This window comes from Callospermophilus lateralis, chromosome X (genome assembly GCF_048772815.1).
Source record: "Callospermophilus lateralis isolate mCalLat2 chromosome X, mCalLat2.hap1, whole genome shotgun sequence".
Classification (NCBI taxonomy): domain Eukaryota; kingdom Metazoa; phylum Chordata; class Mammalia; order Rodentia; family Sciuridae; genus Callospermophilus; species Callospermophilus lateralis.
In genome coordinates this window covers 85,692,202-85,707,931 of record NC_135325.1, presented here as the reverse complement: position 1 = coordinate 85,707,931, position 15,730 = coordinate 85,692,202, and the positions used below count along the sequence as shown (strand labels likewise).

General features: G+C 35.3%; 1 pseudogene; it reads left to right on the top strand.

Annotated features, from left to right (window-relative positions):
* The first annotated feature begins 6,231 nt into the window (after nucleotides 1–6,231).
* Nucleotides 6,232–7,403, top strand: LOC143638625 (translation machinery-associated protein 7 pseudogene; annotated as a pseudogene).
* Nucleotides 7,404–15,730: the final 8,327 nt, after the last annotated feature.

The following is a 15,730-nucleotide window of genomic DNA, read 5'->3' as shown; positions in this document are numbered from 1 at the left end:
CTTTTGCATCTATATTCATCAGGGATATTTTTCTAAAGTTTTCTTTTCTTGATGTGTCTGTCTAGTTTTGGTATTGGGGTGATACCAGAGTCATAGAATAAATTTGGCAGTGTTTACTCATTTTCTATTCCATGGACTAATTTGAGGACAACTGGCATTAGTCTTTCTTTAAAGGTCTGTTAGAACCCAGCTGAGAATCCATCTGGTCCTGGGTTTTGTTGGAAATTTTAAAATGCTGCTTCAATGTCATTACTTGATATTGGTCTAGGTTTTTTAAATCCTCACAGTTCAATTTTTATAGGTCTAGAAATATGCCAATACCTTTAAGATTTTCTATTAGAGTAAATTTTCAAAATAGTTTCTAATGATCCTTTGGAGCTCAGAAATGTATGTGGTGATATCTACTTTTTTCTCCGTAAATTTTTGGATTTGGGTCTTCTCTTTCTTTTGGTTAGTTTGACTGAGAATTTATCAATCTTGTTTATCTTTTTCAAAGAACCAGTTTTTTTGGTACCAGGGATTGAACCCAGAGGCACTTAACCACTGAGCCATATCCTCAGATCTTTCTATTTTTAAATTTTGAGACAGGGTCTCACTAGGTTGCTTACAGTCTTGCTAAGTTGCAGAGGCTGACTTCAAACTTGCAATCCTCCTACCTCAGCCTCCCAAGCCACTGGGATTACAGGCAATCCTTCACATTGTTTATTTATTCTCAACTTCATTAATTTTGGCTCTGCTCTTAATTATTTCCTGTCTTCTGCTGATTTTGGAATTAGTTTATTATTTTTCCCCTATGGGCTTTGAGGTATAACATTATATTATTTGTTTTATATATTTATATTTATTTTCTCTATTTTTTTAAATGTAGGGACTCAGTTCTTCTTAGAACTGCCTTCATTCTATTCCAGAGATTTTATAATTGGCTTATGGAGCCACATTAAACATATTTATGTTGTCCTGTGAATCCATATTAAATGTACTTAAGAATATACATATACCTATACTAGTCCAGATACCTTATTCAGTTCCTTTTTTTATTGATTTTTTTAAAAAAATAAATAACAGTGGAATGCATTACAATTCTTATTACACATATACAGCACAATTTTTCATATCTCTGGTTGTATATAAAGTGTGTTGACACCAATTTGTGTCTTCATACATGTACTTCGGATAATAATGATCATCACATTCCACCATCTTTCTAAACCCATGCCCCCTCCCTTCCCCTCCAACCCCTCTGCCCTAGCTAGAGTTCGTCTGTTCCTCTCATGTTCCCCCTCCCTACCCCACTATGGATCAGCCTCCTTATATCAGAGAAAACATTCGGCATTTGTTTTTTTTAGGATTGGCTAACTTCACATAGAAGGAAGTCTCCAAAAAGTACTATACAGCAAGTGAAAGAAAAATAATGGTTCATTGTCATTCCTCAATGGTAATACTGAAATTGGTGGTGTCTTCCTGCAGAGTTCAGCTGTATACAACCAGAGTTTAGTTTGAAAGAGATATATGTAAGATATGTTTTGTGCTGAAAGAGAATAATCCATGTAGTTCATAAGTACTGTGCACATCTTCCTGAAGAGTTTTTCTCAGAAAGACCTAGATCAAGTATGACTGATCTTAAACATTTTGCTTAGGTAGTTACTACTGGCTACCTCCCTTTACAAATTTCTGTGAGTGAAGTCAGGCAGGTGGCACACACATGTAATCTCAGTGGCTCAGGAGTCTGAGGCAAGAGAATCACAAGTTCAAAGACAGCCTCAGCAGCTTAGTGAAGCCCTAAGCAAATTTAACAAGACCCTCTCTCAAAATAAAAAATAAAAAAGGGTTGGGCATATGGCTCGGTGGTTGAGTGGCCCGAGTTCAATCCCTGGTGACAAAACACACACATGCACGCGCGTGCACACACACAAAGCAAAACCCAAAAACTCTGAGAGATTTCTCTTATACCACATTCTGTAACTCCAGTCCAATGGCAGGTGGATATATATGTGGCAAAGCAAATATTCCCTCTTGTACAAGTCACAATGTATTTGGATACTTTTTGAATGTGTATGTTATGGTTTGGATGTGAGGTAATCCCCAAAAGCTCATTTGTGACATAATACAAGAAAGTTTAGAGGAGAAATGATTGGGTTATAAGATTCTTGAACCAATCAGTAAATTAATCCCATTCTGGGATTTACTGTGTGGTAACTGAAGGTAGGTAGGGTGTGGGTGGAGGAGTTGGGTCCCTGGGGGCATGCCTTTGGGGTTTATATTTTGCATCTGGCAAGTGAATTCTCTCTCTCTGCTTCCTGATCATCATTGGAGCTGCTTCTCTCCACCCACACTCTTCTGCTATGATGTTCAGCATCACCTTGAGCCCCAATGAATGAAGCCAGTTATGTTGCCTGAGTCTCCTGAAACCATGAGCCCCCCGCCAATAAGCTTTTGCTCCTCTAAAATTTTTCTTGTTGGGTATTTTAGTCACAGAAGCATAAAAGCTGATGGAAAGAATGTTTGTAAATGACAAATTTAGATATTGATAAATAACAATCCAAGGAGAAGTACTTTGAGCCATAATAAAGTGATTAGAATCACTTAATTATAGGATATTCATTATTTGGTAATTCAATCTCATCCACACATTTACACTGAGTAACATGTTTCCAAAATAAAATATTTAGAAGATGTAAGTCAACTGATAGGTTCGTATTAAAGTACACATGGTAGAAATCAGTCACCTTAGTGTCCATCTGACAGGTGAAGACAAACCCTCTCCAAGTGAAGACAACAGATTTATGAAATTAATTTAATTGAGTTTTAAGTTCATAAATTGAGTTCATGGAGCAATATTTTTTAAAAAAAATTTTAAATTCAATTGAAGTTTATTTTGTTAATTTTTACTTAGCATTTCTCCATACTAAACATAATTTTAAATATATCTAATGACTTTTATCAAGACAGAAAAAAATCAATCTTGTCTTTCTGAAGCCCTGAATTTATATAAAGTAGGGTCAGTCTCACTAGCCAGTTTGCAAATGGAATAGTCCTTTTAAATGAGTCTTAATATTCACATACCTACTTTCTGTTTAGCTATTTCATACTACTGCTCACTGAAATTTATTAAAATCCAAGTGTTACTGTTGATCTAGGCTCTCTCCTTCATCAAACTTAGCCCTTGAATTGTCTGTTACCACCATAGGGGAGTCTTGGGTTTACAGCAGGATCAGGAGAAATTTCTATGGGAGTCAGATTGTACAGTTGTATGTTGTTCGACCCAAAAGGAAGGAAAAATAGACCAGACTAGAGCTTTTACAGTAATAAAAGAGGGAAAACTCAGAACTGTGAGCTACACTAAAATAAACAGTTCCTCTGTTGCTATGGCTTTATAATTTATCAAACAACATCTAGAAAAACAGTAGCATGTTACAAAAATGTTTAGAATTTTTTTTAAAAAATTAGTCACAAGAAAGATTTTGTTGCATTGCTCACACCATGATTTATGTTATCTTTATGCTTTTAGAGATTATCCTTAAAGTTGGTAAGCCTTCTTATATGATTTGAGTTCTAATATAAGTGTTTTCCCCTTTCTCTGTGATCATGACTAAAGCCAGTGGAGCATGATGGATACAGTCATGCATGAAAATTAAGGAATCAAGAGACTGTGAGTCTCCACCCTGATAATACCGAAGAGTTCTGCCAGCGTTTAGATTTTCTCATCTAGTTTTTAGAGAAGTTTTTCAACTACCAGGGTATTCTTTTAAAGGCTCAAATGTTAATCATACATACAAATTGGAGAGTCCTGCTAAGTAAGTTAAACAGCTTGTTCCAAGTACAATTTCAGAGGGCATGCGATTCATTCAAAGGAACTGAAGTATCTAAAACATGGCTAGGTGATAGAGATGTAATGGTCAATGAAACAGAATTCCTGGCTCACAAGTCATTAAGACTATTTGGAGAGACAAAGTATGCACCTAGTTTTAATGCAGCATGATAATTACTAAAATAATGATGAGAATAAAGGCACCGGGAATCTTCTATAGATTGCCTATAGATGAGCTATATGGGATTCATCTCCCCTCACTGAAAGGGACTACACCTGATCTTAACTTCTTCCAAGGTCTTTTGGTACTTGAGAAACTGGCATTACCAGCAACTCCCAGGAAAACTGACATTACGTTCATAATAAATGGTGTCAAAACTTGGGCTCATTTGGCAACGTTGCTCTGTCACTTGCTCTATGTAAATGGGGAGCAACATTGATCTAGTTCCATCTCCCGGAACACAGACTCTAAGTGTCCAACCATATCTAACCAATGTACAGCTGTCCCCAAGATATCAGTAGAAAAGAGAACTGTGTATATAGTCCCAGTGTCCACTTGAGCACTGTGTACAACATTTGCAGATGCTATGGGAACATGTAGAAGAGGGCCTGACTCTGTTGAGATAACAGAATGCTTCACAGAGGCAGTGGTATTTAAACTAAAAATATCAAGCTGAAGAAAGGTTAATTTAATGAGGAAGAGGGAAGGCAAGGTGAGAAAAATTCCAAACAGAAAGGCTCAGAGGCTTGGAAATTAGCAAAAGTTAGTGTGATAGGAAAATGAGACTAGTTCAGTCATGTCAAAACATCCCAGGAAGGAAAATAATGGAGAAAAATGTAAGAATTAAGCACAGAATAAACATGAATGGTAATATGGGTGGGTCTAGAATATATACCCTGTCATGTCTACAGAGTTGCTGTGTGGCTTTGCACATCTGACATGATGATGTGTCCTCAGTAAAAATGGGTATGATACCTGGGGCATCTGCATCCTGAAGACAAAAGAACTTTATTTCTTAGACTTGTCCAGTAATCAGATCTTCCCCAGGGGCTAGGGTTGTGGTTCAGTGATGGAGCACTTGCCTGCCATGTGTGAGGCACTGGGTTTGATCCTCAGCACAATAAATAAATAAATAAATAACAAAGTTCCATCAACAACCAAAAAAAAATCTTCCCCAGGTATATGTGGACTATTTCTATTTAACACTTAATGAAAGAAGTCGGGGGGAGGGGATGACACTCTGAAATGTTTGTGTCTCCATTTTTAAAAACAGAAAAAAAACTGGTAGAATTAACTTTTAAGGAAATATGGGATCTAATATAATACCTTCAGTGATATGAAAAGCATTTTTCAACAACTATAGCTGAATCTGAGTAAGAACAGCAAGCTCCTGGTGTTTTAACATATTCTAGTTCCATCTTCCACCTTTCAGCCAAGATAGACTTGAACATAACAGTCTCTATTCTGGGTTTACAAGAAAGCAGAATAGACTGCATACACAAAGAATTATCCTGATTTTACCTGTCTAGTGATTCTCTGTAAGACCCATTCAACAGACTTTATTTTATCTGTTAGAATTAACCCAGTGCTAAAATCACTAGAAGGAATTTGTCAAACACAGTTATAGGCAAATGTTTTAGTCACCATTTCTTGGAGCAATGGAAAATAATTGAAACAGACAGTAGAACAAACAAAACTCTTGGGAAGAAATGCTGAGAAGTTAGCTGTACATTAGGTCTTTTTTTTTAAGGCAAATTACTGCATCTTTTTTTTTGGGGGGGGGGCTGGGGCTCAAACCCAGGGCCTTGTGCTTGCGAAGCAAATACTCTACCGCTGGGCCACAACCCCAGCCCTACATTAAGTCTTTAATTAGCTTCAACATAGACTTCAGCATCTAGAAGACCATGAACACAATACCCAGGGCTGTGTGCATGCTCAGGAACTACCTGAGAAAGTCCTATGCTCTTACATATGGTTGACCTTGAGGCTATGCAAAGTCACAGCATACACAAAGAATTTCTGTACAAATACTAGAAGATTTTTTTGGTTGCAGGCATTTAACGAAATCTCTGTCCAATCATTAGCTGACTACTAAGTTAATGGATTGGAGGCTTCAGTGGTCACATGTTAGAGTGAATATAGACACTACATAAGTAGTTCAGAAAAGACACAAGTCAAAGGAACAACAAATCCAGGGGAGGGTAGAATATCTGATTCCCAAAGTTGACACAATGCAATGTGTAGCTTTTGCCAAAAAAAATATGAAACATACAAAGAAATAAGAAAGCATATCCCATACACAATGAACAACAAGAAAAAAAATCAATAAAAATTATTCCAGAGGAATCCCAGATGTTGGGCTTACTAGATAAGGACTTTAAAAAAAACTATTTTAAATATTTCCAAATAGTTAATGGAAACCATGTCTAAAGAACTAAAGGAAAACATGAAAATGGTATTGTGCCAAAAATATCAATAAATAGAAAGTATTTAAAGGAACAGCATAGAAATTCTGGATTTGAAAAGAACAATAACTAGAAAAGAAAAATCAATACAGGGAGGCTGAGACAAGAGGATTGCAAGTTCAAAGCCAATCTCAGCAACTTAGCAAGGCCTTGTATTTAAATAAAATAGAAAAAAAATGGCTAGAGATGTGGCTCAGTGGTTAAGCACCCCTGGGTTCAATCCCCAGTACAAAAAAAAAAAAAAAAAAAAAAAAAAGACCATAGATCTCAATGGCAGATTTAAGCATGTAAAAGAAACAACTGGTAAGCTTGAAGATAGATCAATTGAGATTATCTAGATTTAGAAAGAGAAAAAAAAATTTAAAAAATCAATGGAATCTCGGAGAAATATGGGAAACCATCAAAAACATCAAAATATGCGCAGGAGAAGTCCCAGTAAGAGAGTACAAAGACAAAAGATAAGAACAAATATTTGAAAAACTAGTGACTGAAAATTCCCCAAATATGCTGAAAAATTCACTTAAGAAGTTTAGCAAAACCCAGGAGTGGAAAAAATCAGAGACACACACCTAAACACGTTATAATCAAACGATTAAATGTGAAGAGCAAAGAATCTTTAGATTAGCAAGACATAAGTAACTCATCATGTACAAACATTCATCAGTGAGATTAATGGTTCATTTTTCATCAAAAACCATGGAGGCCGAAAGACAGTGGACTGACATATTCAAAGAGCTAAAGGAAAAATATGTCAACCAAGAATTCCATCTCCAGCAAAAGTATTACTTAAGACATTGCCAAATAAATAGAAACTGAGAGAATTGAGTCATCACAGGTCTTTCAACAGGAATTCTTTGGACTGAAATGAAAAGACACTAGAGAGTAACTTAAATCCACATGAAATTTTTAAAAATGGTAAAATATTCGACCTCAAAGGTGGCAAGAAAAAATCCCTGAAACAGTTCAAGAAGCAGGCCAGAGATATGGATGAGGAAGATGAGGCTTTTAAGCAGAAACAGAAGACCAGAAGAAACTTGAGGAGCTAAAAGAAAAGGCTGCACAGAAGGGCCCCCTGGCCACAGGTGGAATTAAGAAATCTGGCAAAAAGCAAGCTGTTCCTTGTGCCTGAGATGAGGGTGACTTTGATTCCATTCCTATTTAAACACCAGGATCCCTGCTATAACATCTTTTGTCACCTATAGCTAGAATGAAGTGTTGTCTTGGAGTCTATTGTAAATTTAAGCACAAATTTTTGTGAAAAAGCACAGTGGTAAAACAAACTACATAATAAATATAAAAGACACTATGAAAAATTATTTTTTAAACTATTTTTTAAAAATCCAATTTGGGGCAGGGGCTTTAGCTCAGTTGTCGAGTGCTTGCCTTGTATGCACAAGACCCTGGGTTCAATCCCCAGCACCACACACACACACACACACACAAATTAAAATACAACTGCACATAGGCCAGGGGGGTTTTGGCTCAGCAGCAGAGCACTCTCCTAGCATATGCAAGACCCTGGGTTTGATCCTCAGCACCACATAAAAACAAATAAATAAATTAAAGATATTGTGTCCAACTGCAACTAAGAAATAAAAAATATATAAAATTAAAAATAGTAATAATTATTATTGCACAAAGCAATAATTATAAATCTAGGTCAATAGACTCACAATATATCAAGATACTAATACTCATATAAAATGATAATAGCATAAAAGGAGAAACAAAATGATAAAGAATCCAAGTTTTTATAGTCTTGAAAATAAGTTATTAATGTGAACTGCATTTTTATAAATTGTTAATTGTAATCCCCATGGTAACTACTAAGAAATTAACTTTAAAGTATTTATAGTAAAAATAAAAACAAGGTAATTAAAATAGTACACTAGAAGATACACTTTTAACAAAGCTGTGATAAAGGAAGAATTGAAGAACAGAAAACATACAAGACATAATAAGAAGCAAATAGCAAAATGGCAGAAGTCAGTCCCTTGTTAATATAATCACTAGTTACATTAAATAAAGGAATTTAAGCTCTACAATTAAAAGTGAGAGATGAGTAGGGTAATTTTTTAAGCCCATTATCTAATTATATGGTGATTTATAAAATACTAATTTTATATTCAAAGACATGAGTATTGAAAGTAAAATATGAAAAAAGATATTCTATGTAACAGTGGGGGTAGACATAACAATTTATGACAATATACACTTCAGGGCAACAATTATTACTAGAAGCAAAAAGGATAATCTATAATGATAAAATGTTCATACATCAAGAAGATATAACAATTATAAACATATATACACCTAAAAATGGAGACCAACAACACTTGGAGGAAAAACTGACAGAATTGAAGGAACAAAAAGGCAATTTAGCAATAACAGCTGAAGATTTCAATACCTTACTTTCAATAATGGATTGAACAGCTAGTCAGAAGATCAACGAGGAAATATATGGCACTTAACCAACTAGACCTGAGAGACATCTATAGAACATTTCATGAAACAACAGCAGAATACACATTCTTCTCAAGCACACATGGAACATTCTGAAGCACAGTCCATATGCTTGACCATAAAACAAGCCTAAGTAAATTTAAAAGTCTTGAAATTATATAAAGTATGTTCTCCTACCACAATGGAATGAAAGGACCTCAGTAACAGAACAAAATTTGGAAAATCACAAATATGTGGAAACTAAAAAACACACTCCTAAGGACAAATGGATTGACAAAGAAATCATAAGAAAATTGGAAATAATTTTAGATGAATGATACCAATATCAACATATCCAAACTTATGGGATGTAGTAAAAAATGATGTTTAGAGGAAAATGTATAGAATTTATATTTTAAAAGAAAAAAATCAAAATGATAGGGTTATCTTTCATCTTAAAGACCACAAAATTAAGAGTAAAAGAAACCCAAATAAAACATAAGAAGAAAAAAGAAACAGTGGGGGGGGGAAGAAAATTAATAATGGTTTTATTAAAACTCAACAAAATTGACAAATTATTAATTAGGCTGGCCAATAAAAAACTAAAATTACCAATGTCACTAATGAAAAAGAGTACTTTACTAATGACTTTATAGAAATAAAAAGTGTTATAAAATAATACTATGAAAAAGTGTAGGCTAACAAACTGGTTAACCTAGATGAAATGGGCAGATATTTGGAAACATAAACTACCAAAACTAACTGAGGAAGAAATAGGTAATATGAGTAGATGTGAAACGAGTAAAGAGATTAAATTAAGTAATAACAAATCTTCAAAGAAAAGCTGAGAAACACAACCATATGACTTCATTGATGAATGAAAAATTTTAAAAATAACTGTACCAATCTTTCACAAAATCTTCCAAAAAAATAGAAGAGGAAAGAGCACTTCATCACTATTCTATGAGACTAGTATTATCCTAATACCATAGCCAGAAAATGACATTACAGGAAAACTATATACCAGTATCCCTTCTGAATATAGATGCGAAAATACTTAATGATATGCTATCAAACAAAACCCAGTACTTAATAGAAGGATTATATACCACAATCAAGCAGGATTTATCCCAGGTATGCAAGGTTAGTTCAACATATGAATCCCAATCAATGTAATATACCATGTTAATATAAGAACAAAAAACCCAACATGATCATTTCAGAAGACACAGAGGAAGCATTTGACATAATCCAATACATTTTATGACAAAAACACACAACAGATTAAGAATAGTGGAAATTTCCTCAACCTAATGAAAGGCATCTTTGAAAACCCAATAGCTTACATCATATTCAATGGCCAAATACTGAAGTCTCCTTCCTAAGGTCAGTATTGCTCTTAACACTTCTATTCAATATGTACTGGAGATTCTAGACAGGACAAATATATGAGAATAAAGAGAGATTAAAGACATTTATATTGGAAAAGAAGGAGTACAACTATCTCTAAGTGCATGTATCATGGTATTGTATACAAAAATCCTGAAAACTAAAAACTATTAGACTTTCTGAACCAAGAAATTATGAAACTTATATACTGAAAAGTACAGAACTCTGTTGAAAGATATTAAAGAAGCTCTAAATGAATGGAAAGGTATCATGGATCAAAAGACCTAATATTGTTAACAAACAATGCTTCCCAAATTGTCTATAAGATTTAGTACTATCACTACCAAGTTTCCAACTACCTTTTTTTCCCAAAATGGGAAAATCTGATCCTAAATACAAGGACCATGAATAGCAAACAGTATTGAAAAGGGAGGAAAAAGGTATCATTTTAGTCAGCTTTTTCACTACTATGACCAAAGACCTGACAAGAATAATTTTAGAAGAGGAAAAGTTTGTTTGGTGCTCATAGTTTCAGAGGTCAGAGTCTATAGATTACCAACTCTGTTTCTCTGGTTTCTCAGAGGTGATGAAGAACATCACTGACAGAGGAAAGCAGCTCAGAACATCACACCAGGAAGCAGAGAGACTCTGCATACCAGAAACAAAACCTCTAGCCACACCCTACCTGCCTATATTTACCACTCAGTTAATCCCTATCAGGGGATTACTGCACTATACTGATTAGTTTAAGACTCTAGTCACCAATCATTTTACCTGCATTGTCTCACACATGAGTTTTTGAGGGACACCTTCTATCTAAACCATAAGAGATGGATTACATCCATTTCCCAGTTTCAAAATATATTATGAATGTATAGTATTCAAAACAATGTGATACTGTCATAAGGATAGACATAAATAGGATCGAATTGAGATTTTAAAAATAAATCCATGCATCTATGCTTAATTGATTTTTGCTAATAATCCCAAAGCCATTCAATAAGAGAAAGAATAATCTGTTCAACAATTGACACTTGGATAAGTGTACAGGCAAAAAATGAATTTGGACTCTTACTTCACAAGATTATAAAATTAAGTGAAAATGCACAAAACACATAAACGTAAGAGATAAGTCAATAAACTCTTAGAAGAAAACATAAGTGTAAGTCTTCAAGATATTGTATTAGACAATGGACTGGTGTAAGTATTTGTGATCTTGGATTAGCCAATGGTTTCTTAAATATGGTGCCAAAAGCAAAAGTTACGTAAGAAAAAAATAGGTCAATCAGAGTTCATCCAAATTTAAAACTTTTGTCCTGCAAAGGACACTATATCTGGGTCATGAGGTAACTGTTTAAATTTACAGGAATTGCCAAATGCTTTAAGCAGTGGCTACACTATTTTACATCTCTGCCAGGAATGTATGAGGTTCCCAATTTCTCTGCATACTCACCAACACTTGGTATTTTCTGATTTTAATTTTTTTTTTTGTTACAGCCATCTACTAGATGCGAAGTAGTATCGCATAGTGGTTTGATATGCACTTCCATGATGATTAAAATCATGGAATAGGATTAAATTTCCATATAATAGGATAAAGTATTTAGAAGTCATACATCTGACAAGGGTGTATTATCTAGAATATATAGATAACTTTTAAAAGCCAACAACAAGCTGGGTGTCACCCTTACACACCTGTAATCCCAGCAGCTCAGGAGGCTGAGACAGGAAGATTGTGGATTCAAAGCCAGCCTCAGCAATAGTGAGATGCTAAGCAACTCAGCAAGACCCTGTCTCTAAATAAAATACAAAATAGGGCTGGGGATGTGGCTCAGTGGTTGAGGTTCCCTAGGTTCAATCTCCTGTACTATCATAGAATGCATAGTTACAGCATATAAAAACCACAATGCCATACTAGATGGCTGTAACAAAAAATAAAATCAGAAAATAACAAGAGTTGGTGAGTATGCAGAGAAATTGGGAACCTCATACATTCGTGGTAGAAAAGTAAAATAGTGCAACCACTACTTAAAGCACTTGGTAAATTCCTCAAATTTAAACATAGTTACTTTGTGACATAGCAATTCCATTCCTAGATTTATATTCAGTAAAGCAGAAAATGGGTGTTCATTTACAAAAATTTATAAACAAATGCTAATAACAGCATTATTTATAGTAGCTAAAAAGTGGACACAATCCAAATATTCATCAACCAAAAAATGGAAAAATGAAAGTGGTACCTCTGTCCAATGGAGTATTATTCAGATATAAAAAGGAAAGAAGGTCAGGCACAGTGGCATACACCTGTAATCCCAGTGGCTCAGGAGGCTGAGACAGGAGGATTGGGAGTTCAAAGCCAGCCTCAGAAATTTATGGAGGCACTAAGCAACTCAGTGAGACCCTGTCTCTAAATAAAATACAAAATAGGGCTAGGGATGTGGCTCAGTGGTTAAGTGCCTCAGCTTCAATCCCTGGTACCAAAAAAAAGAATGAAGTATTGACATAGGCTATGACATGGATGAACTTTTCATATATTATACTATGTGAAAGAAGCCAGACACACAAAGCTAGTTATTATATCATTCCATTTATATAAAATGGCAAGAGTAGACAAATCCATAGGGATGGATAGAAAATAGAGTAGTGGTTTCCAAGGAATCAGGGAAGGGGGAATCAGGAGTGACTGCTAATGGGTAAGGGGTTTCTCTTTGAGGTAATGGAAATGTTCTGGAATTAGTGGCAATGGTGACACAATCTTGTGAGAATACCAGCAACTTTATAGGCATTAAGATTGTAAGATTTAAGTTATTTGAATCTCAATTTAAAAGCTTGAGAAGATCCACAATTTCTATATGCTCCTTCTAAATTTAGCTTTATGGTATGATCTTCAGAATTCCTATTAAAGTTGTAGTAATTAAGTACATTGTGAGAGAAAGTGACTAAGACATGAATGTGGAAGAGGGGGTGACCATTGTCTAGGAAAGCCTGTTTGGGCCACAGATTTACTGCCATCATGGGCTGTTTTCACTGGAGACTCAAGGTCAATTTTAGAAATTATAAAAACATTGAACATGTGTATTCAATGAGCGGGAAAAAGCCAGTCTGTTTTATACTTTGTTAAGGAATAGCTAATATCTTGAATTCTATGAACACAAGACCCTGATAAACAATAATGATAGAAAATGACCTATAATTAGATGCATGTAAGTGAATGAATTCTAAGTAGATTTCTGGTACTGTACAGGACAGGGGAAGGAAGAAGTTGACAGTTTTGATCTGTAAGTGTTCTTGTTAAGCAGTTATAGTTATGCATGAGCATATATGATACACCATCAGCTCTGAACATTATTTACATTTCAGACTCTAGGAAATGTGTTTTGCCTTTTAGTACATATGAATAAGTATTATTATTGTTCTTATACTTTGAGACCCTGTCTAAAACAGATCAAGAAGAACCAGGATTGGAATACAAAGCCCCCATTCCCAACCTCTTCCCCAAACCATCCCCATGGGTGACCGAGTTCCATCAACCTATCATTAACATTAGACTGGATTGCTAATATTTGTTGGAATTCAGGCACTGAATGAAGACAATTCCTCTGGGAAGGAATTTGGCTGTACTCCTTCAGATGTGTTGCACAGCTGTGCTGGCCTTCAGAGAAGAGCCAATTCCCATGTCAAGGTCAGTTTGTTTTGTGAGCAGAAGGCAAGTGGAGGCAGAGCCTTACAAAGGCATGGTGGAGCAGGGCCCAACGGCACATGCCTATAATCCCAGTTCCTCAGGAGGATGAGGCAGGAGGATTACAAGTTTAGGCCAGTTTGGGCAATTGAGCAAGAACCCTGTCTCAAAGTAAAATAGAAAATGGGTTGGGGATTTAGCTTAGTGACAAAGCACCAACCTAACATATGTGAGGCACTGGGTTCAATGCCCAACACTGGGGAAAAAAAAAAAAAGGCATGGCGGGTCAGATCAGTAATACACTGCTAAGGAAGTGATGTAGGGCAAGGTATTATGCTGGAATTAAAGAACAGATTTGAATCTGAAATAGTTATAGGGAATGCAAGAGCAGAATAACTAAGCTCTATACTTCAGGTCTCAACCCAAAAGATAAGGATTTGAATCATGACACCACATGTATCCTGAAAGCTGGCCACTTTTCTTCCACAACTAGTTTGCCCGCACTTTGGTTTTTAGGTTACAATCAATTCATACTCAAAGAGACCATGTACTCCACATTTCAAGTATTGAGTCTTCTGGTCATATAACCTAAGGAGTCTATTTCACCCTTCAATTTACTTTTTCTGAAGGCACTCAGCAAATATAAGCCAGTAAACAGAATTTAAAATGCCACCCACCTAAATTAACAGTTTCAGAAATGAAATCTCCAAATTTTATCTCCCCCTTCACCTGAAGTTACAGCTACAGCTACACTATGGCTCACCTACTCTCAACATGCTGCTGAAAATCCCTGCCACAGAATCAATCTTTTTTGTTACCTTCTCAGTAGTTCCCATATCAGATGAGATGGAGTTCTGCATGACTAAATCTTTTCGTTGTTTTTTTGCTTTTGTATTTTTGTTACTAAGGATGTAACCCAGGGGTACTCTGACACTGAGATACATCCCCAGTGGCCCTTATTTATATTTTGTTGTTTTGAGACAGGGCTTTGATAATTTTCTCGGGCTGGCCTTGAACTTGTAATCTTCTTGTCTCAGCCTCCCAAATCACTGTGATTACAGGCATGTTTCACCATGCCTGACCTATATATTTTAACCATATAAAAGTTTGAGCACATTTAAGTAGGTGAATTGTATAGTGTTTTAACTATATTTTAATAAAGTCTTTATATTTTTAAAAAGTTTGAGTACAAGTTTCAATAATATAGTGGCTGTAGGTACTCAACCCAGTAATTTTGGACATCAATGGCATACAGAAAAAAAACAGCTAAAATTAATGAAATCATCCCATTTATTCATGTGCTTTTAAAAAGGCAAGTGAAGGAGAAATCAGGATGAATAACTTGCAAAATAGCTAAAACTGTCCAACTGGTGTGAAAGGAACAGACAAATAATAGAAGTATATCATCATTGGCACCTGAGCATATTTAGGTTATGCTGATTAGAAATGAAAGCTACTAGAACTTTAAGTCCTGAGGTGAGTTGGTGATGACCAGTGTCCCCCAACTGATCAACAGGGTTAGGTTGACTACAATAGATAGCCAGAAAGGAGTCCCATTTCTCCATCAGGAGCCCTACATGTGCCTCCTTAAACTGCATATTTTGTTGGAAAGTATACTTTCTCAAAATAAAAGTGCCATTCTTCCCCAAGGAATCCCATGTCAGCTCCCAGAAATAAGACCCAAATATATTTCCTATAATACTTCCCATGGTCACCATGTACACTTAATAGAATAATTATACAATGAAACAATTTTCTGGAATACAAAACAGAGATTATAGTATTGTTAAATCTTGTGCCCCTCAGTATGGAAACCCTTTGTGAGAATTTCCTCATAATGAGAAGGAATGAAAACCCCTCAAGCTAACAGATTTCAGGGGGAAAAATCCTCCACACTCACACTTCAATAAGTGTAGAGAACAATAAGGTTATAAATAGGCTTATTT